Source organism: Scardinius erythrophthalmus, assembly GCF_964197995.2.
Source record: "Scardinius erythrophthalmus genome assembly, chromosome: 16".
Classification (NCBI taxonomy): domain Eukaryota; kingdom Metazoa; phylum Chordata; class Actinopteri; order Cypriniformes; family Leuciscidae; genus Scardinius; species Scardinius erythrophthalmus.
In genome coordinates, this window is record NC_138236.1 from 14,885,216 (window position 1) to 14,910,185 (window position 24,970).

A 24,970-nucleotide genomic window follows, 5' to 3' on the forward strand; every position below is an offset into this window, starting at 1 on the left:
ACAAATACTGTACACCCTGTCAGGGCTATATAATGGGACATTATGTCTGATGGATTAGCTATACTTAGAGAACTGAGTACAGGGACAGGGCGGTAAGCTCCTAATGGAGCATACACACACACACACACACACACACACACACACACACACACACACACACACACACACACACACACACACACACACACACACACACACACACACACACACACACACACACACACACACACACACACACACACACACACACACACACACACACACACACACACACTCTTCTAGAACTAATACAGCACAAAATGTGAGACATCATCTTCCCCAGATTGAAGCTGAAAGGATCATGGGGTCTTTTTCATATGGACACAAACAAACAAGACATCATGATAAGATAAGCACAAACTATACCATCCGGATGTCTTATGACTGCAAAACCAAAGCAAAAAGCTGTGTTGCTTTTCAAGGAATTGATGATGGGGAGATCATGTGAAAACTGACGAATACAAGATAAAAGGGAAAAGAAAAAAAAGAGGGAAAGAGTATTTCTTTTTGCTTAAATTATGTCCAAATCCATCCCACCCCTCTAATTATGGATTAACTACTGCTGAAAAGAAAGTCAAAAAGTCTAAGATTGCATAGAAAAGTACCAGTACACCTCACCTAAACAAGCCGCATGATTTGATCTATCATTCATGTCGTAGCATGGTGTGAGACAAATTACACACCAAAGTTTAATACTGCCGTGATGAAATGTGATGTCTAAGTATAACAAATTGAAAAACAAATTTAGGGAGTGGACTTGCTTATATCCATCGGTTGTTGATTAGAGGCAGATCTAAATACAAGCTTGCAGTGATTGTAAGAAAGGGGCGGGGTTTACGCAGACAATGATTGGAGAAGTCCTGCATACATCACCAGAGAGTCTGTTGTTTTAGGAGATCGAGTTTTGACATTTTGATAAATGAAAGTTTACAGCATTAAAAAAAATGCATGAGTGAACTGTTAACAATAAGATCAATAACATGAAAAAAGGATACATTCTATCGACTAAGAAAAAAAAAAGAAAAAAAAGATCCTCAAAGGAATTAGGTCAAATTAATCAAAGTCTCATTCTGATATTTTTTTTGTATTAAGAAGTCCCTTTCACTCAAGGCAAAGCACTCTTTAGAGAACCAAAGTTTGAGACCTCAGTGGCGTTGAGCAGATAAGACAAGACAGCCCATTTCTCCAAGTTGCTCTCTCTGCTGTCATTAATATATGCTCCAAATGGCATCTCAATCAGCACTCAAGGCTGATGTGAACACTGATAGGGCTGGGAAACCAGTGAACGTGTCCCTCAATTAATTAAATGACCTAAATGGATTTGGACTTAATTACTTCCCCTCAGCTCACTCTCTCTGTCTCTGTAAAGCTCTGCAAATCACAGCCAGGCTAAAACAAATGCAGGTTCCAACAACGGTTTACAAGACTTGGCACAATGATTCTCAAAGTCGGTTGAGATGGTTTCAGCCAAGTTTCAAGGCAGAATCGTGAGTATCATTCACAGAGGATCAATCACCCCATTATTTAAAACTTCTGCTATTTGGTTGACCGTATACTAAATGCTAATCAATAACATTGACATTCATGGTATGCCAACCTGACATTTGCTAAAGGATCTTCAGCCACAGAGAGCAGTAGTTGGGTAGATAATCTCTCAAAGGTATATTAATTCTCTTTGCAAACATACATAATGCACCCTTGACCTAATCATCAACCAAAGACACTGTTCTATAGATTCTAGTTCAATATCAGAACAGATACTTGATGGTTTACAAAGTCAAGTTCCTCACTGAGCTACATTAAAATATCAGGATACTTTAGTAGGCTTTAAAATATTATTTAAAAAATCTATTAATTCCAAGGATTGGTACGTAGCACACAGTTGAGTATAAAGCCAAATCCGTCAATCAGATCATGTGATCGCAATATTTTACCGATTAATGGTGCAGCTCTATACCGACCCCAAATGTTTGAATGGTAGAGCATACATAACCCTGTTCCACAGAAGAAAGTCAGTCATGCAATTTTCTGAAAACATGAGGGTTCATTATTTGACAAAACGTAAATTTTTCGGTGAACTATCCCTTTAAAATCCCACAGCTCTCCTACATAAACCACATACCAAAATATATTTAATATTTTGTAAAAATATACGACCATACAATCCCATAGAGTCCACCAAGTAGTTTACCCCCCTTTTCTAGGCAGGTGGCACACACAAATGTGTGTGCGTGTTTGCAAACTGTTCGCATCTCTCTTGCTCTTCTAATCAGTGTGCATTCATGTGGCGTTCGAAGAGACGCAAGGCACTGATGAGCAGACAGCTGTCGATATCTGATTAAAACCCTGCTTATCCTTTGCTTCCTCCATGGGGTCAGCGCTGGGCGCTGGCTCTCTGTTGGCTCGATGTGGGAAAAGAGCCGGGCCCCATTGCGGGTCCTTGGTAAATGAGGCAGAGCTGTTGTGGTGGCGGGGAGGAAAAAGGCTGCACTGAAGTTTGAGGAGGAGAAATCTCTTGAGCCCAGGATTGATTATCCGACATTCATTTGGATTTACCAACAGCTCCTTGGCTTGCTATGGGATCCGCGCATCCCTCCCTCTCTTGAAGCACTTTAAAAACACTTGCCAAGGCCAGCACGGAAACCCTGATGGCAAGAGAAAGACGGGTTTTTATGGCGTGCGACCGAATCACTTTTAAAAGATCTATATTCATTTACAGGTTGACTCTGTTTAACAAGCCTGGCTTTTATCACTGCTGGCTCACGATAAAAAAAAAATTACGATTAAAATATCACACGGATGAATTTAAATTCCATCAGCGGTTTAATACCTGCTTAAGGAAACATCATGTCAGCCAAGAAGGGAGAGAGAAACATGATTTTTAATTCAAATAAGAGTTAGGTGCTTTTTAATGTGATTCACCCCCTTTTGTCCCAAGTGTCACATGAAAAGGACACACTTCGCTCGCTCCCTCTCAACTCCTCCTCCCATTCTCTTCCACTCTGGGACCCTTACACACCCTCAGAAGCAGAAATTGAATGAGTCTCCTCTCTGTATACATGGTCCAACATAATAAAGTCTGGTGTCCCTGGGCTCCTCTGTCATTTCAAACACGATTAAGCACATTAGTGCTCTGGCTCTCCACGGCCCATTACCCAGCAACCCCGCTGTCAGGGACCCACAAGTAGCTGTGAACAGGGGCAGAGGCCAGACTCTCCCTCACTTATAGAGTTCCTAGGATCCAACTGTGTCGGAGATTCTACAACTTCATTCTGAGTTGATAAGATTCAAACACCCTGTGTGATTTCAATGAGCCAATTGGAACCCCTGGGTAGCCTTTTTCCACCAATATAAGAACGGTATAAACCTGTTCAGAGCGTTTCCACTAAAGAAAAACAGATCTGGGTTGGAAAGCTGTATTTGAGATTCATTTAGTAAGAATGCACAATACAGTATATCTGTATCATACTGGTAATCAGCTCCTTTCCTTTTTAAATAACTGTTAAATATAGTTGTTTACAAATCTCAAAATAAATATTTATTTTAATACAGTACATTTTACTGTTACAATATATATATTTTTTTATTTATACATTTATTTATGTTGTGATGCTTAAATGTATTCATTTTTTGAATACTTGAATTCCAAAGGAATGTTTGAATTCCTTTGAATGTTAAAATAGCCTAAAAAGAGTCTGAAAATTAGGAATAAGTCTCGTAAAAAAAAGATTATGCTTTGCTTTTTGCAGCCCATTTGTTTGTGGGCAGGTTAAATATGTAGTAACTAAGTTACATTGCCGTTGAGGAGGTTGTCAAGTCAGTGGAAATGTGGCATCCAGGCACAGCATCATTTCAGTGGAAAAGGGGTGTGGATGGGCTCTTGAAGGCCCTGTCAGTAGATAAACACAGCTGATTAGTCTACATTATTGCACTTGCACTTATACCCTACTAAATTATACCCTTCAACCCTGCAATGATGAGAAACCTTCACTGAATGCCTGTTTGTCACACACACACAGATATTGAGGCTAATTGCAGCTGAATTGCACATACAGCATATCCAGGTCTCTGGGCAGGAGAATAGGAGCAGAATCCACGCTTGATTGAAACCGAAAGTCCATCCTAATGTTCCTCACAAGAACTGGAACCAATATACTCACATTTACATTTACTAACATATTTATTCAACTTGCATTGTATTTGAGGTATAACCGCTTCCCACACTCCCTGATGTGAATCACATCCATGACCATGGCCTTGAGTTACAAGAATGAAAAGCACTTTTTACAAAAAAGTTTTTGTAAAATGATGAGCTAAAAAAGGCTGAAAGTGAAAGCGAATCACATATAAAAAGACACAAACCTAGACTCTGGTTCGTCTTTAGTCTGGAAAATGTTTGTGTCAGGAACTGATCAACAGCTCTCGAGAAAAACAAAAACAAATAAATTAACAAAACGGCTCATGGGTTCTTGGTTTAAGGAGGGAAAAACAAGCAGGAAACCATATCACGGTGAGTGTGTCTGACTTTCGACCAACAAAGACGACATTGTAGGTTTGAGACCGCAGCCGTTGGCCTGTTTATGCCAAAACAACCAATCATTATCACTGACCTGTCCCATGATATCGTCACATGATCCAAGGGTCACCTAGCAGGCAGACATGCACATAAACAGATTACAAACCTCTACCCAGTTTTGTTTTTGAATCGAAATCAATTAGGTCAGTATTCAGGTAGGAATAGCTCGAGCAGGCTTTAAAAAGCCAGATATTCCTGGCACACATTCTGCCTGTGTTTTAAACACTGATCCAAATGGCTTCCTCCATGCTATCAGTCATTTCACTCGCCATCTCAAAGGAGACACACACACACATATGCGGACGCACACACAGGAGCCTAATTAGATTTCCAGTGAGTGACCACCCTGCTGTTGCTGGGCTAAATTAGAATTGGACTTAAGGAGTGTTGGGCAATTATTGAGGGTCTGCCCCTACAGAACAGATGACGGAGAAAGAAAGAGAGAGAGAAAGAGAGAAATGCGCATCTGACAGTACAGAGGCCATTTTCATCTTTCATAAAATAGACACACTCACCCTCATCCCAAGCCACATATTTAAATTGTAATCTACTCAGAACAAAATCAGTGTATGATGGGATAAGAGCGGGAACTTTGGTAACCGTAGTAACCCAGAAAGATATTAATATGCAGACATAATATGCAGACAAAGTCTTCTCAAGAGCACAGAGAGATAGAGAGAATGACAAACAGCTGACAGACAGGAAACACTTTGACCCTCAATTGGGATTAGATAAAAAATGGAATGGAAGAATCCTCACTAGTCTTTTCTCTCTCTGAGTGCCTGCCAAGGTTACTGTAGTCATGTGAAACTATTACGGAGACAAAAGCTGAAAAATCTGTGAAAAAATAAAAAGGCTGGCAATAAAACTGATCTGAAATGATAAAAAATGCAACAAAATATGAACAAAAACTTTAGACTAATAGAGAGAGAAATGTTTTTTTTTTGTTTTGTTTTTTTCAATTAATGTTTGTGATATGATTGAATTAATATCCTAAGCCTGAATTTTTTTTTTTTTTTTTTTTTAATAAAATAAACTTTAGTTGATAAAAAAAAAAAAAAAAACTTACATATTTCAGATATTCTCTGCTATGAACTTTGTACTAATTGTTCTCTGGTGCGGGCCATCTGACACAAGATCTGAGTGGATCCAGGACATATTGCTGAATCGTAAATGTCCCAGAGATGCCAGATGCTAGAAGTAGCAGTAATGGCACATTTTATAGCTCATTTCATTGACAGCAAGTACTGCAGTACGGCAAGCCGTTTTAACAGTTAATCCTTAAAACCTACTAGTATCTATTTTCATGCTACTAGTACTTATTTTTTAGATACTAGTTACTAAAAAATAAGTACTAGCAGCATGAAAATAGATACTAGTAGGTTTTAAGGATTGAATGTTAAAACAGCCTGCCATATGCTGTGTTGTTGAAAACATGACAAATAAATCTGAAACTTAAGTGTTATTTAGTACATGTGTATCAGTATGAAAACAATACTGGATCTACATAAAAACCAACAATAGTAATTAAAACAAAAATTGCGCCTGTAACGTTGTGTTGTACATCTCTAAAGAAATACAACTGCACCGCCTAAAAACAGTAACACTTTATTTTACAGTGTCCCTGTTACACATCGTACATGTACAGAGACAGAGCGTGTTTAGGCCACGCCCACACCAGGGGGGAAAACAATCAAAACGTCTCCATTGACTTTGCATTGCGAGAGGCTGCCTCCTTGTCATTTCTTATTTCTAACAAAAGACAGAAAAATGCCTAAAAGCTGCTGTGTGACAAGGTGTACAGCAAACAAGCTAAAAAAAAAACAGAAATACGTTTTTATTAGCTCTCGACCCCAAAAAACGAGTGTTTAGGACATAAAAGTGGATACAGGCAGTTGAGACAGAGCGTCACGTGTCTCATTACTCTGAGAACAAACGTACGCCCGCTGGAGGAGACCATATCGGCAACACATGATAGTTTATCTTACAGAAATATAATATATAAAACTGACATTTGGATATTTGACTCACCAGTGACCAAATGTTTAACTTACTGCACATGTGGTGTATTTTTAGTGCATACTGAGTGTCAGGATCCCACAATTTACCCATTCGTTCCAGCCTGTATCCACTTTTATGTCCTCAAACGCTCGTTTTTTTGGGTCGACAACTTATGACAACTTATTTCAAGGAGGCAGCCTCTCGCAATGCAAAGTCAATGGAGACCGTTGGACTGTTTTCCCCCCCGGTGGGCGTGGTCTTCAGATTATGACGCGTTGCGCTCTGTCTCTATTGAGAATGAGGACATGCGTCACTGTTGCTTGCTGTCACGTGACAAATTGAGCCCGCCCACCATTTTGGGAGGATACGCTATCGGTTGCTAGGGGCAACAGTGTTAGAGCGATACAGAGACGGATACAAATTGTAACGGATATACGAATAGAAATTACGAGAAAATTAAGAAGAAATGGATAAGAATGTGGCAAAAGAAAAGGGTCCTTACAGGGAGAAACTTACTACCAATGTCAAACAGAGGTATTTAGAGAAGCTGGCTGATATTAAAAACGTCGACTCATACGAGCTGCCTGCAGCTGAATGGAACAGAGACCTAGACTCTTTACCACCTTGCACTTATATGGAAATAGCTAATTACTTGGTTTTTGGCATCAGCTATAACGAAAAAAACTGTAACAAATGGTTCCTACGGTTTCCACGACAATCGTGTGAGACACTGGAGCAGTTTTTTTTTACACAGCAGTGTTTTCCAGGCATTCTAAAATAGTGCGACAACTCTACTACCAATACAAACAATGCACGGTGCTGCCGCGGGTATCCTCCCAAAATGGCGGAAAGGGGAGGAGACGCGGTCTCTTGGGGCGGGCCGCTGTGTCGTGACGACATCTCCTCATTCTCAATAGTAATAAATGGTAGATGTTAATTAATAAACAGTAAATGATGCATAATTACAAGCAACGAACCCTAAACCAAACCATAACCAGTAACAGTAGTAAGTACATGTTAATTAAAGGTGTTAATTAAACGTTTAAACGTTTAATATGCTGTTTGGAAGTTAGACGGGCTGACACAACAACAAACGTGAAGCCAATCAGCATTAGGGGGCGTATGACGGTGGAGGAGAGAGAACGAGCAAGAGGGAGATTTGAACTGAAGAAAGACTGCAGAAATAGAAATGAGACAATACAAAAGAGAAAAGCTCAGAAGAAATCACTGGAAAATAGAGGCAAGAGCTTTAGGACCTGTGTTAATATTAGAAACGCTGTCCAGCGCTGGAGAGAGCTAAGTGGGAAGGTCTGAAAACAGACGCGGATGCTGCTACTGGGTTTGAGTCTCATTGTGTGTCTGGAGCTTCTGCGCTTTATTTTTCGTGAAGCATTATTCTGTTGCACTTCTGCTATGTTAAACAAACATCCTCTCTTGGATTGCGTGCGTAACGGAGGCCATTTAGTGAGAGTCGCGCTGACGACTGCTAGTAAATGCAGTATTTAGCGTCATTGTTAGTGCACTCAACTCGCTTGCAGGGGGATCGGGGTTCGAGATCGACTCGAAGCAGGGCTTCTAGGATTGGAGTGTGCGTTTTGGAGGTGGAGCAATGAAGAAGGGGTGTGTTTGTTTGGGTTGATTTCAAACATCAACATTGGCCAACAGCATATTTAAAAAATGACATACCCTACACTATAAAAAGCACACATTAAAATAGTGCAACTAAAAAAACAACAACGTGTAATTAAAAGGAATAAAACTTAAAAATTAGCAATTAAAAAATTACAAATATTTGTATATTATTATATTGGTATTCAAATGTAAATCTACAAACATGAAACTACTTATGCATCATTAAAACTACACTGAAATAAAAAACAAAACAAAAAACAAACAAGAATAAAATGCTGTTTGTTGCTCACTGGAATGGCAGCGTGAATAACTGTTAAAAGAGTCAGAGGCATCTGGTGTCACGTGGATGTCTAGTCTGTCAGCGAGAGGTCACGACCTTCTCCCTATCAATGCCAGTCAGCCAATCCCTAAGGAAGAATGGGATCCGCTGCGGCCACAAGGGTTCTGCCTTCCTGACAAGGTCAGTCCATGCGAAGAACAACCCTGGCGGGCCGCGCTGCTGCCTCTGCTGGGAATGATGGTGGAAAGAAGCCCCATCAGTCTTCATTCAGGCACCAATGACAATTCCTGCTCATCCCATTCCCCGCTGAAATTCCAAGAGGACTGGCTGTCAGCAAACTTCAATGTGTGTCTCGATTAGCATGAAAGTTGGCACGTGATTTGTCACATCTTGCCGCGTACCGCTCAGTGATGCATATGACACACATCGCGGCGATTACTCTCCAATGGACATGTTGTGGCAACACATCCTGATAAGCATCAAACAAACTTGCAGCCGAACTGACGTTTCCCTCTCTTGAAACGACATCCCCAGCCAGATGTCCAGCAGACATCAGAGAGGGATCCGTGCCAGCCGGCAGACAGCGGCCGAGCGGATCGATACGAGAACCGCCGAGACTGTCCTCCGCTGTCGCCAAGCCAGGCAGACGGCAGTGGCATTAGCGGAGCGCCGCCGATCCGTCCCCTGCTTGGCTTGCGTCTGTTTTCATCAGCCCTCGGACTCGCTGCAGCACACATTTATTTTGCGAATCAGTCATTTAGACAGAGGAGAAAAATCAATTCGTGTTTTCTTTCCCGAAGATGACCTGACGGCAACCTTCTAACAAAAGCCCAAAATTATGCAGTTTTTATGCCTTCAAATTGTCTTGCTTTCTTCTTTGACTTTTAAAGTTATGAATGTAAAATATGCTCTTTTCTTGATCCCTCTCCTCTCTCCCCCGCTCTCATTAATATTTAAGGTTGTTATTTAGAGGCATTACCTGTCTGTATTGACAGAAATTGGAGCCGGCGTCCCCGGCGGGTATTATAATTGGAGGGTGAAGTGTATGCGCTGGTGGTGGAGGAGGGAGCAAAACACGTTTTTACCCTCAACATTTTTATGTGCAGGTCTATTTTTAATATCAATTCTGTTTCTTCAGGATAAGAGAAAAATAACAGCCCAGGGACCACCTGCTAAAGTCATCACGCATACACACGTAGATTCCCAGAGGAACGAATGAAGTGGATGGTTGTGTGCAGGGGTAAGTGAAGATTTTGGGAGGAGGAACTGGAAGAGTCTTTATCAAAGAAATGCAGTGTAGGCTCTGTCAAAAGCTGCCCGACACTCTCCCTTCTCTCTCTCAGTCTCTCTCTAACCAAGCACAGCATGAAACCATTCCAATTAGTGAGAGATCCAGAGAGAGAGAACAAAAGATCGACTCTGATCTCAAAAGAAGACATCAGGACACCAACAAGGCATACATGACAGTCACGCAACATACTTGATTTCCAATAAACACAGTGATATATGTGATGCTGAGGAGTTTGCTTTGTTATAATCTGGTCCAGTATCAAATTATGACTACAGTACTAATGTAAAGTAATAATAACAGAATGAGATGCACTGATGACAGCAAGCTCACTCCTCTGTCATTAGTGGTGTTTGGTAATACAAGTGTTTGTGCTAAAGACATGATCTAGAACTCATGTGGCTTGCTGAAGAAAGGTGTGATATTTTTCTAAGCAATATGAAATGAGACTTCCATCAGGCAAACAAGAAAACAGTTTTGACCTTCATTTTTTTGGGCTAAGAACCAGTTTGTCATAAAGCCATTGAGGATAGGTCATTTTGACTTGGCCAACCACTTACAGTACGAAGTACCTAGCAGCCATCCAGAACAACAATCTAAAAACCAATCGGAACATCTTATCAACCACATAACAATGCTCTGGCAATTATCCATAGTACTGTATAGACCTTTATCAGTTTAGACGCCATATTGAATGTTAAAGGAATAGTTCACTTCAAAATGAAAATTCTGTCATCATTTACTCACCCTCAAGTTGTTTCAAACATGTACAAATTTCTTTCTTTTGCTGAACACAAAATAAGATATTTTGAAGAATGTCAGTAACCAAACAGTTGATGCACCTCATTGACTTCCATAGCATTTTTTTTCCTATGGAAGTCAATGGGGTACATCAACTGTTTGTTTACCAACATTCTTCAAAATATCTTCATATTTTTCATTCATACAGGTTTGAAACAACTTGAGGGTGAGTAAATGATGACAGAATTTTCATTTTGAAGTGAACTATTCCTTTAACGCAGATGAAATTGAGGGCTGTGAGGGATAGACTTACAGTCTTTACAATGGCCTGATAAAAGTCCTAGATTAAGTAATTTTCACAACTTCATTTAATTTTTTTTCTCCAAATCCTGAATAATCGGATTATTGTTAAACAAAAGTACAATCCATTGAACACACTGTGTTCTGTTCCTCTCAGCCTCGTTTTCAATCTCATAGCACTGAGATTTGCATGGAATTTTAACCACTTGTTTCACACATTTCAAAAAAAAAAAAAAAAGAAAAAAAAAAGAAAGAATGAAAGTGCATTCGAAAACAAAAAGTGTACAAGAAAGTGCATATGAAAGAAAGAATATGCAAATGTAAGAAAGAAAGTGTTTGAAAGAAAAATCATATGAAAAAGAACATACATATGCATTTTCTTCTTTTGAAACTACTTTCTTAGGTGGAGGTAAACAATATATAGGAACTAACTGGTCAAATTTTGTATTGCATTGTGTTGTAAAAAAACAATATCACACACACAATCTTGCCGGTGACCTACGGCTGAATCACAACCTCAGTTTATTACATTTAGTATGGTCTTGGTTGAGAGATATTACTTAAATGTGTAATATTCCCATGTGTCTCTGTATGGATAGTTCATAGTCTACACCAGCAGGATGCACAAAGAATGTGTGTATGAGGGGGAAAGAAAGAGAGAGACAGAAAGACCCCCGGGTGCTCAGCCAAGACATGCCGAGCTCAGCGCCTCTGTGCCTGGTGAAGAGGATTTAGGAGGTTGAGTTTCTTTACAGGGCACTGATGCTCATCCACACACACATAGACACACACGCACACACACAGCTGTGATCAAACTCCATGCTGTGCAGGACTGACAAGACACACACACACACACTGCAGAAGACTCGTGTCATTTCAGGATGGTTAGATTCCTGTGACAGGTCTGTACCCAGTTGCTATGTTTCAGTGCTGAGCAACCCAGCTCACCTGGGCTCCCACACAAATAGCTCTGGGTGCCATCATCATATTTACTTCACTATTCAAATATGTTATTTACACTTTACAACAAAAGATATTTAGCTGTTTCAGGAAAAGATTAGGGAACGGGAAAGAAAAGGAGAGAGAGAGAGTGAGAGACAAAATCAGTGTTCCATTCTCTTTTTTAGAAGATTAAACTTTATTAAACTGTCCTCTGCTCAGGAAACAGACACAACACACACAAAGCCCTTAATTTACAGTCTCTCAGAAAGTGCTGAGTTAAGGATGTTGTGGTTCACTCAGACACTGACAATCCGTTACAAAGACGGGCGATAAACCACATTTCTTTCAAGTTAGTGAGTTTGATACTAACCAGCCATCTATCAAGGGTGTATTAGTTTAACTTTCTACTAGTTTGGTTCATATTGCAGTTGTAGGGTCATGGTTTTATCACTGTATTTTCAAATATTTGTTCTTAATTGAATAACAAATATTTTGAAATGTACGGTCAGTAAGATATTATGTTTTTGAAGGAAGTCTCTTTTATGCTCACCACCTAAAAAAATACAGTAAACAGTTATATTGTGATACATTGTGTAACAGTGATACATTTTCCAGGATTCCTTAATGAATTAAATTTAGAATAAAAATAAAAATTATATTCCTTAATGAATATATTTTTTGTCAGAACGTAAAATTTACTATATATATATATATATATATATATATATATATATATATATATATATATATATATATATATATATATATATATATATATATATATATATATATATATATATATATATATATATACACACACACACACTTTTTTTGTGTGTGAAAAAAAAAATAGTATATTCAATCCAACAATCAACTTAATTATATATGCTAATGAAATCTCAAATGCCATCATAAAATCAATATTTATTAAAAGTGAGCAAAATCTTATTTTGCTAAATGAACGAATCACTCATATAGTATATCAACTTCTGAAGCCACTGTTTGCAGCGTTTGTTTTATTTCCATAAATAAAACACACTGCTTTTCACATTAACTGTGAACGCAAGTAGTACTTGATGCCTGGTTCGGACACAGAGTTACACATGTTCTGTCGAGAACGTTGCGGTTCATGCTCAAACATGTGCTATAGTGTATGTGTGTAAGCGAGTATTATCTTCTCTTCGAAATATATGTTCTCTACCTCATGCTGCGTTCACTAATCCAAGCCTGTGCACTCTGAACTGAGACCAATCTGCCATTTTCTCAATTCCAGTTCTAGCCCAAAGAGTATATTACAAGAGCAGCATTTACAGAGACCTCTCAAAGGCTTAGACCACACAGCTGTGTAAGGGACCCCTGCAGAACCGGTCATCAGGCCATATGGTCACAAGGTCAATTTCCCCTTAATAAACATCGTCAGCAACTCAAAATCTAAAACACACCATCTGAAAGCTCCAGTATCAGCTATATGACAAACAACCAGCTACTTTTAACACTTTTCCAACGACTTTCCATGAGTTTTCCATGACCTTCCAGTCGTTTATGATAACTGGGTTTTTCTAGAAAAACGAGGTTTTGCAAGAGGTTACAGGGCAGATTTACAGTACATTTGAAAGTCAGGCATCATATATTAGAATTAATCTAATAAATCAGTTAAGTACCTTAATAGATAATTTGTTAAGGCAGATACCAATATAATCAATCAGACTTTTTCAAGCCTTTTCCTTTTGCCAATTTATCAGTTCTGTGATCTGAATATGTGAGTATAGATCAAATGTAAACCTAATTTCAACTCAAATCTTAATAGCTTCAGATTGTTTCTGTCTGATCTCTCTCATGACAAGATGCCAGCTGGTGTCCCTGCCTTTAATCTGATTAATTGGAAACTATCTGTGGTGGCCCCTGGTCAAGAGTGTGTGTGAGGCCTATTGATGTGCTACCATGGCATTCCTATCACATGCTGAATGATGACACAAGATTCTTAAAGTCTTACAATGGGATAATCCCACATGTAATCCTAATCTCAATCTCCAACCATTAATCTCAATCCCAGACCTGATTAAAAGATCAAACGTTGCTCAGAAACACTCTAATCAAGGCTCCCTCACCATGGCATCCCATATCAATTTACATTGTATAATAATATTTTGCATCTCTTCTACAATCAGTTAATTATCTAGACTCATAATACACTTTAGCAGAGCTACAGAGAGAAAGAACCTTCAACCAGATCGACCTTTCACAAAAAAAAAAACTAAACAACTAGTTACTCATCCTCACCATTTTTGCATCATTGAAGGATGAAAATACACAAGCGCAAATGAGATTCTAAAAGATGATTTAGTAAAAAAACAACACGGACAGATTTTGGTCTGTTTCTCATGCACAAAGCTATTGTAAGCATTGAAAAATGAAGTATGAGTCATGCACTAGTTTATAGTGCTCTTTTCTCTTTTTTGACAACTTGATAAGAAAGTAAATGATGACAGAATTAAAAAAATTTGGGTTAACTGTTCCTTTAAGCATTGAGGTTTGATGTTCTACTAAAGGTTCCTGAGCTACAAACAGATGAACAGTACATGTTCATATGTGTGTGTGTGTGTGTGTGTGTGTCTGAATGGAACAGAGTGTGTGTGTGTGTGTGTGTGTGTGTGTGTGTGTGTGTGTGTGTGTGTGTGTGTGTGTGTGTGTGTGTGTATGTGTTTAATGCCCTTGCTTTGGTGTCAGAAAGCATGTGTGTGTGATAAATGCACTTCGCTTGTCAGATTTGAGATTCTCATTAGTCTGAGCAAGAGGCCATTACTCCTCTGCTTCACTGTGTGTGTGTGTGTGTGTGTGTTCAGCGACGTGTGGTGGTCTTCTGAAACCAGGAGGCAAAATCTGTACTCTGATTTTGGTTGTAAATTTCAAAATGTAAACTGATTTGGAAAACCATTTACCTAACACTTGTCAAAAAGTACCCAAAACCATAATTAGGTTTATTTTTTTTTACAGTATGTTCACACATTTATTATAGAAATGTATGCATTTTACAATAAGTACAATAAATTAGTAACAAGTGGATTTGAATTGAATTGGCCACATTCCAAAGGAAGCTGAATTGAAATGACAACAAGAGGAATTTACTGGATAGCAAATGAAAGAAATTTAACAGGTAATGACATTCTGGGAAATGAATCGTTCTTCTGTCCAGGTCCATGTCTCTGTCTGTCTGTAAAGACTGTAATAAAATATTTTTTAATAGTTATTAATGGTTTTTATTACATTTTCTAAAACGTTTTTTTTTGTTTGGGGGGGGGGGGTGAAAATACATTTGGGTTATGAGTTTATGGAATTATATAAATTTATTTTTATTTCCAATTCAATTCCTGAATGTAATAGATTTCAAATTAACTGAAATTTAAACATTAATATAACATTTTTTGTAGACAAAAGTTTTAAAAAAATGTTGATGGTTTATAGTCCAGAACGACAGACAGAATGACAGTACAATAGATAGAACGTTAAAGAACGATAGAACAATAGATAGAATGGCTGACAGGCACATAGAATGAACAAACGAAAGAAGAAACGATAGAACGAACCATAGAACAAATGATTGATCGATAGAATGAACGAACAAAAGATCGATAAAACAATAGATAGAACGACAGACAGAATGATATAGAACGATAGATAGAAGGACAGATCGATAGAGCGACAGATAGAATGATAGATTTACAGATAGATAGAGATGATCATATTTAACAAATTCACTTTTGTGGACCAGAGTCGAAGAACAGTTAATTAACTAGAATGAATTACCCTTTTTTAATTCCTCTGCCTGTTATACCATTTCAGCATTTTGTGGGGTGTGGAGAATTCAATTCAAATGAATACTCGAAGAAGTATTGAAAGAAATACTCGAAGAAATTGAAAGGAAGCTAATTCTTCAAATCTTTTGCACAAACATGTTGTGTTAGACAGGGAGAGAGAGAGAGAGAAAGACAGGGCACAATCTACTTGAGTGCAGAATCCCTCTGTATAGAGTCAACCAAATTGAATCAATACATAAAGGCAGCGAGGCAGCGTCTGGTCACGACTGGGGTTTTAGTAGTGGCACCAGAAGTCATATACACACACGCGTACAGACACACACACACACACAGGTCATCTAAACACAGCAATTTTAAGACATCTCGATTTATAATGGCTTAGACTGCCACTGTATCGCTGTAACATGAAACTTACCGCAGACACACAGAAACTCAGCACGTACATTAGTCTGACGCAGATACAAGCCCGTATCCCACAACCACCACCATCATTTACGGCCCTCAGATACGGCTCTCCCCAGAGGGAGCTCGGATCTATTGGCTCTCACGCTACACGCAACACAGAGCTTATTTCCAATGAGAACAGAGGCCGGAATATGCTTTGAAATCACAGCGATTGCGACACAAGCCTGGAATTGGAACATTACGAAACACAAAAAAGAAAGGGGGGCACGGGGACACCAAAGAATATGAGCAACAAATCGATGAGAAGGGAAAAAAATAGAGAGAATAAGAAACAGAGAATGGACTAGTGGGGTGTTGTGGTTAGAAATGGAGGCTATTTAGGGCTCGGCTGATATTTCTCAATCCTCCTCTATTGAGTCAAGAGCAGACTGTTATGAGACACCGAGACGTTTCCCAGACTCTCAGGTGTGATGGATGGATATTTCAGCCAGTAAATATTACACATGCTGGAGGTTATATATTTCCCAGCAAGGACAATTGAGGCAGGTCTCGCTGAGTCCCATGGATGTCGTCCTCAGTGTCCAGAGCTAATTATATAGTAAGGAGAAGGGGATCGGAGCACAGTCAGACCTTGAGAAACACTCAGATCTCCAGAGTGTCAGTCCTATCAACAGATCAAAAGCCTGAGTCTACCACAACACACACCCTCGGGCGACGAGGGACCAGTGGATGAAAACCAAACAGGCCAGTTGAGACCGCTATGAGGGCAGTGTATGTTATGTATTCTTCTGTGGCACACAGTAAAGCCAATTATATTTTCTCATTAAAATGTCAGATCTGCAACAGTGTTACTTTAGGGTTTTCTCAATGCTACTGAGTGAAGTGCAGGGACCACAAAGAAGTATTTTCAAGACTTTCAAACTTTCTCCATTGTTAATGTCCCTTGCTGTTTTCTCTCAGTGATAATTAGGGCCAAAACAAGTAGTTGTCATTATCGACATTGAAAATTTGTTGGCATTTTAATTGTCAAATATTATTCATGTGACCAAACATAAAATATATATATGAATGAAAAAAAAAAAAGACTGCTGTAACCCAAAAGCCTGATGTAGCTGGATATAGTCCAGTACTGCTACAAATAATGTAAATAAAGTAAAGTGTGGGGAGAAATTACAGACTAAAATGTTGTCATGTGCACTGCATGTAAGATAGAGAACAACTTGCATGATGTTACAGCATCCTAAAAAAAGGAAACACCCCACCCCCCTTTATCAATAATGCAGCTTGGTAAATATTATTTAGACATTTGGAATTTACTATATATATAATATGTAGTCAATATTTTATATTTAAGGAAAGGAAAATGCTGCCTACTTTAAGAGTGAAAGTATACTTTGGTGAAATAAAGAATTTAAATAAAAATGTGGAATATTACACAGACTTAAACTTTCATTAATTTTTTTTTTTTTTTTTTTTAACGTAACTCTACACTAAAAAAAGTTAAAGATTTCGAGAATAAAGTTACAATGTTTTAAGAATAATTTCATAGTAGGATTTTCAGAATGTAGTTTTAAGTCCTGGGAGAGAAAAAAAAAAGTCATAACATTATGACATTAGCATAAAATTTACATACATTTTTAAAAAATAATAATAATTTATAATCTCATAATGTTACAACTTTAAAATTTGATGACTTCCTTTTTGCAGGCCTACTATAAGATTACTCTATATACACTACAACTTTATTATTTCAATTCTAGATTATTAAATATAAATATAAATAAAATAATAAAAACCAATAACTAAAAAACACAAAACATCTTCATATAATTCAGTGAAGGCCTATTAAATGGTATTTCCAGAAGATGGTTTTATCTTCTTGACATGCCTAATAAAAACTCTCCTCTCAAAACTAAAAAGAAACTTAAGGCAAAATCTGAAAAATCAATTAAAACTCTTAAATTAGCTGCCAAATATTTGATTAATCATTAGATTTTCATTAGATCATAAGATTTTCATTAGATGCTTAGTTGAATCTCTTCATAGTACACCAAATTACAAAGTTGAAATAAAATGCTGTGCATGAGGAATCCAGGGGTCTGGTTATGCCCTAAATAAAATCATCTATAAAAGTCATCTCTTGCCAATTATTTTGGACCCAAGGCCAAGTCTAAAAGTAGAACGCTATGTTTAATTCTGCTTATCTGTGGAAACACTTCAGGTCAATAAGATATCCAACCCACAACAGAGGACTGATTGACATTCTTTAAGAAAAAAAAAAAAACCCTCTTCTTTTGGTGTGAAATGTGAATAATGCAAATGCACCGGGCCACATTTTATCTGCGGTCCAGGTCGAGGGAGTCGAGCGTTATTAAAGCAGCATTGTGACTGAAGTAGAATGTCAATGGAAGCATCACACGTTACCTGCTGCAAGACTTAACATTACATTAAACAGTGTGCGTCCACGCTTCGACTCACTCACGCTCAGACATCGGCTCCATGAATATTATAATGTGACCCGTGGGGCATAAACGCAGTGAGAGTAGCAGAGGAGTGAAGGGCCTGGCTGCCAGTTTCGATGTCCGGTCCAGCCGCAATGGACGCCGCTTCATGGATGCTTTTATTTGGATTTCTAAATCGTGCTGACAGGGAAAGCACTGACTAAAGCATGTCAGCGAGGGCAGGGGCCTGACAGTGAGTGTGCAGATGAATGGGATTGCGATTGCTCTCACGTGTTGTGCGACTGAAAAAAAGGCCGACAGAAGAGAGATAAGGGGAGGGCAAGAGGTAAGAGTGATTCACTGTGTCTCTATCGTACAATTATCAGATGAGAGGGTGTGAATGTCTCGCACTCAGACCAGAACCCTTTGCGCATAAAAAGCACTTCTCCATGTCTCCACGCACATTAATCACAAGCTTCTGTTGCACTTCTGAGCCCCTTTGTTAACACTTTACACCGTGTTAACAAAGGGGCTTCAAAATCATTGTTTTAAGCAGACTAACACGATGGTGGATGTGAAAAACATTTAAACGATAAATGATTGATTAGTTGCATGACGTTAGATGAATAATGCATCCCTCTGTAGTGGTTTATAAACCTTATGTAATACATCTCACTAACTGAACACGAAGCATTTCAGCTTTCTTGTGTGCAGTCCTACCCCTGCTCGCCACAGCTCAATTTGCAGTATCACGGCTGCCATCTAACCCTCTGCAGGCATCTGAAATGGCATCTCGCTTCGCTTCCACAGCATTCGGCGAAGACCGGGAGGAGTTGAGAATCATCGCATCCCTGGGAGGAGAGGAGGAGGGGAGGGACATCCAGCTAAATGCATTTATCTGCTGTTGGCAGCTTTTCAAGCCCACAGCTGAGGCGAGATCAGACAAGAGCGAGTGTTAGCGATCCCTTTGTGGGCCGATATGCGGGTCATTCCTGTTATGCAGCACACTGTCATGATCCCATCCGATACAGTACCGTTCAAAAGTTTAGGGACAATATGATTTTTTTAATGTTCTTGAAAGAAATGCTCATCAAAGCTGCATTTATTGAACGAATAAGCATTTATTGGATCAAATGTTATAGTAATATTGTGAAACATTATTGCAATTAAAAACGGTGTTCTATTCAAATATATTTAAAATGTTTAATTTCAAAGCTGAATTTTCAGCATCATTACTCCAGTCTTCAGTGTCACATGGTTCTTCAGAAATCATTCTAATATGCTGATTTGGTGCATATTATTTCTTTTTTTCTTTTTTGTGGGAACCATTCAACATTGCCATCACAGGAATAAATTAAATTTTAAAATATATTAAAATACAAAAGAGCTATTTAAAATTTCATTATTTCACAATATTAGTTTTCTCTGTATTTTAATAGAAAAAAAATGCAGCCTTTGTGAGGAGCATAAGAAAGAGAAGAAAAACCATATCGACCCCAAACTTTTGACCGGTTGTGTTTGTTGCGTGTACATGAGAGACAGGATGCATCTTATGAAGCTTTTATGCCATGGAGACGAAGCCGAGGAGGAAGCCAGACAAATCAAGTAGTGAAGTGTTGAAAAATAAGAGGGAACTTGACAGATCAAAGAAGAGAGATCAACCAATCAGAAACGTTCTCCAGGTCTTCAGACATCCTTCTACCTGAAGAGAGTGAGAGCCTAGAAGGTTCCGTCTGGGTTGGAGAGTAAGACAATCCTATCGAATGCACTTCAGGCAGTATAACTCTAGGATGTGGTGCTCTTCTCACAGAGAGAAATTCTTTGTCCTTCATGGTGAGATTTAGAACCAGAGGAGACACTAACGACTCACTGAGGTCTGTGGATGTTTGAAATAAAGTAATGAAAGAATCCTGCATTCAGGATCTCTTGACAAACATCTGAGCGGAGTTAATGCACATTTGGTTTTCGGCTACATTCACGAGGATTCACACATCGACACACTACACGGCTTGTCTCTGTCTCTTTGGTGGTTGCGAATGCCCCAAAGGAGGCATGTGAGAGACATCCAGGACTGACAGACCTGATCCTGGATCAGCAGTGGGGGAATCTCGACGGATGAGTCGCATCAGAAGATCAATACACCACTTAATGCTGCACTGTTGCTGAATAACAATGGGCCGTGAGAAAGCTTTTTACTCACCACCTCCCAGCTGACCAGCTACAGCACATACTTACTTTAGCAGACTGTTATGGGTGCTAGATGTCTGGAATGATGTTGCGGTAAGGTTGCAAAGAGCTTTCGATGATATCTCAGTCAGGTATTAAGAAGGTTTTTGCAAACATGCTGCAAGGTCTGTTGAAAAAAAATCTTTTTAAATTGAAACATGCTCAATATTAGTTAGCTAGGAAAGTCTATATCCATCAACAGGATTTAGGGGAGTCAGGAGGCTGCTCTAGAGGGCTACTCCAAAACCATCACAGGGGTATAGATCAGGGGCTTGTAACCTCAGGCACACATATCAGAATTTACACACTAAAGGGGAAACTCTGACATAAATGAAGTGAGAATAATATTATGTGATTGTAATTTCATTTAGCTTTCTATGTTGAAGTCATGAGCCAAAATGAACACCAACTGACGAATGAGAGTAAAACTGACTTTGGATTTACAGGTACTTTGGGAACAGAGAATTTATAGAATTTATAGAGAGTTTCATACTTAGTTATGTTTTTACATGCACAATTCAAATCAAAAGACATAAATCTGCTAAAGAAAACATGTCATGACTCGCACATCTAACAGCTTTTACCAGAAAAATTCAGTTTATCTGATGCTTCTGTTCTATACGTATTTTCACTAGAACTCCATATGGCAACACATGTAGATTATTGCTCACATTAATAATATAAGGTAATTAAAAATTCTTATGTGATTTATCCAAATTAAACATGTCAAAAAGTTTGTTGATCCCAGATACACTAGAGAATTGACCATTTAATTTGTCATGAATGAAAATCAGCCTGTGTTGGGAAGAAAGTTCAATACGGTTGTTGTCATATTGCATAATGGGTGTTGATCATTCACCCAATGAGACATTGAAAACTCTTTTTGTTCAATTGACTGAACGATCAACAATATGGCATATTGAACATACTATACTTCAGTCCCTAGCAGCCTCCGTTTCAAAGACACCAAATTAAATATGGCATTTACTTAGACTAAAGTCTATAGCTGAATCAAATTCGAGATCTTTTAGCTCAGTTAATAACTTCACTCTCAGTCAATGTGGATTTGCACAATATGGTCTATATTGAGTCTATATTATAAAATGTGTCAAAGTGACTGGTTATAATCCAGTGGTTGCCCATCACTAGTTGGAGACAGGAGGAGCAGCAGCAATGTGGATTACAGAGGTACAGTGTGTGTGTGTGTGTGTGTGTGTGTGTGTGTGTGTGTGTGTGTGTGTGTGTGTGTGTGTGTGTGTGTGTGTGTGTGTGTGTGTGTGTGTGTGTGTGTGTGTGTGTGTGTGTGAGTTTTTCGTGTGTGACTCTAGAGGATATAATTTTGTCAGAGTCAGAGTTCTGCTATGGGGTCACCCCTCCTTGGAGCCATCTGCTTCCTCCTGCCTGTTAGTCTCAGGGCAGTGAAGCTCAGAACTCAAACAGGCCCTGGGGGACAAACACACACGCATAAATACACTGAAAATAACTAGACGCTGGTGGTTAGGAACCAGGAAGTGATTCCTGAGTGCCAATCTGCTGGCGAAAATGTGAATTTAACCCCAAGCTTTTACTGTGCAGCCAAGTACTTCCCTGTTGGAACCAATCTGATGATTAGGTTTGTGTAGCAGACCTGGAGTTTGCATGAATCCTACTTCATGTAAGGCATTTTAAATGCACGCTTAAAGGGATAGTTCACCTAAGAAATAAAATTCTGTCATCATTTACTCATCCTCATGTAGTTTAAAGCTTGTATGACTTGCTTTCTTTCTTGCTTTCACAAAAGAAAATATTCTGAAGAAAGTCAATATTGTTTTGGACCCCATAGACTTTCATTGTGTGGACAAAAAAAGTCTTCGAATTATCTTAGAAGAAAGAAATTATCTTGTTCTGTAGAAGAAAGAAAGTCATACAGGTTTTAAACTACATGAGGGTGATTAAATAATGACAACATTCATTTTTGGGTGAACTATCTCTTTAAGTAAATGCTAAATCTCGAACTATTTCAGTTATGCATTATCATTCCAAGCCAAATCATTATAACAGGGTTTTTCAGTCATATAGAACAAGAGAGAATATGTGGAATATGCTATTGTAGACTTTAAACAGCACACATACAGTCCAATCATTGTATTCAAGCCTAAAGTGCCGTTCCAGATGACTGCTCTGAAATTTCCTATTCACTGGATGAGATTTTGCTATTCATTGTAGCCCCGCTGTGGTGGGCAACAATGAGGCGGAATGAGTCAGAGTATTAGATGGTCGCAGAGTCAAAGTCACAAGGCCGCCAAAGAGTCAAAGAATCGTCTATCCGCTGATCACAGCAATAAAAGACTGAGAAGCCACACTCCTCACATTGCAGAAAATCCCACTTACTGTATGTTTGAATATGTGGTGCCAGAGATGAAGAGAAGAGAAAAGGGATAAAAAATGTTTTAAAAAATATGCACAAGCATTTGACTAAACTAAACTACCCAGAACCCGTTTCGTTTGGCGTGCACCCAGAGTGCAAAATAGCTTTCTCACCTGACCTTTCACAAAGTTGGTATGAGTCTTTCCAGTGGCACGTTTCCAGACCTGCAGGGCTCAGCTCTATACCAGATCTTCCACAATACAGAGAGAACCTCTGGGATAAACAGTATGATGCAATTTGACTGAATACCACTCCAAGTGATTCTCTGTGGCCATCAATGACCTTTGGATGAAAATGCGGACTCCAGGACAAAAGGGAAGTATAGAGAGAAATCTAGAATGGGAGTGCTTACACTGTTGTTTCTGCTCAGAGGGCAGCAGCAGGGAAGAGAAAGAGGGAAAGAGTGAATGAATAATGGTGCTGCTCAAATAATGTGAGGGCATGTCAGTTTTAGTCTGAGTGTTTGACCAGAAAAACAAAGGTTGTTTCATTTTATGCCAAAAACCCAACATAGATTCCTCTTAAGGGTGGATGGTATTACCAAAATCTTATATTAAACAAGTTTTACATCACGGCAATAGTCTCATGCTTTAGCTATTTGTGCTAGAAATTTAACCCCAAAATTAATTAATAAAATAACCATATAGCCGTTGTGAGATACGAAGTTGCAATTGCTAGAAATATTTTGCAATTGTGAGATTATTATTATGAGAAATAAGTATAATAAAATTAAGTCAAATTGTGAGATATAGTAAATTAACAATTACAAGTCACAATTATGAAATAAAATCATATTACAGACATATTATAGTGATACAGTAACAAATAAGGAGAAATAGAGCCAATATTGTAAGACAAAAAGTCATTGCGATAAAGTCAGAATTGTGAAATAAAGTCATAATGTTGTATATAAAGTCAAAGTTATGAAAAAGTCAAATTGTGAAATTGTCATATTGTAAAATTAATAAATGCTATTTTGAGATATAAAGTCAGAATTATGAGATATAAAATCACAATTTTGAGAAATTCCAAAACCTTTTTGTACTTTTTTTACTCAGAGGTGGAAACAGGCATCCAAATCATCCAGTAATGTCTATTTGATAATCTAGTGACATCAATATTTTAAAAACGAAAAGGACTTCATTTGAGGATGTTGCAAGCATCACCTTTTATAACAGAGTATAAAAATGTACCCATTTAAACCGTGGTAAACAGCATAGCAGAATCTCTACCAGCTGCTACCGATACACTGTATATAAAGCAATGGACTAATGTAGTAAACTGGATCCATGCAGATCTGAATCTCAGACACCCGTCAATCACGTTTCCTTAACAGCAGATGCAATCCAGCTAGCATGGGTTACATCAGATCTGACAGGTCGATTCACGTTTGTTAGTTCTGCTGATCTCGAACTGATGCTGCGTCTCTGTAAACTGCTGTGTCTACAATTGATTTAGTCTGCCATAACGAAGAGAGGAAATACGAACTGGCGTGTTCATGATGACAGACAGGAAACCTGAATCACTGTAAAAAGAGAGAGACGAATTCAAAACTCACTGTTATCCTTTCAGCAGAAGAGCAGTGGTGGAAATGCTTTAGCTCTCACTGGTGTCCACGAGGGTATATGGCGACACCCACAAAGAAGAAAGATATTTTCTGTTTAGATCCTGTGAGAGAGACAGAGGGAAAAAAAGAAGCAGACATAAATATATTTGGATCTGGCTGTGTTGGAGATTTGTAGACTAATAACCGCTGGTTTGTAGGTGACTCATGTTGGCAGGAAATGTGAACCGGCCAGTGACCCGTGACAGAGGAAGATTCAGAACTCACCACTGCTCAAGAAAAAAATCCCTATGCTCGTGCTTTAAAAACAATC

At 38.6% G+C, this 24,970-nt stretch overlaps 1 protein-coding gene across 4 annotated transcripts in view; it reads right to left on the reverse strand.

Annotated features, from left to right (window-relative positions):
• Positions 1–24,970, reverse strand: part of sema6cb (semaphorin 6Cb) — a 154,289-nt gene that overhangs the window by 54,397 nt on the left and 74,922 nt on the right. For all 4 annotated transcript variants that reach the window (XM_081388412.1, XM_081388411.1, XM_081388409.1 and 1 more), the window contains exon 3: positions 24,652–24,761. The gene's annotated coding sequence lies outside the window, so the exon portion shown is untranslated. The remainder of the gene's footprint in view (positions 1–24,651; positions 24,762–24,970) is intronic.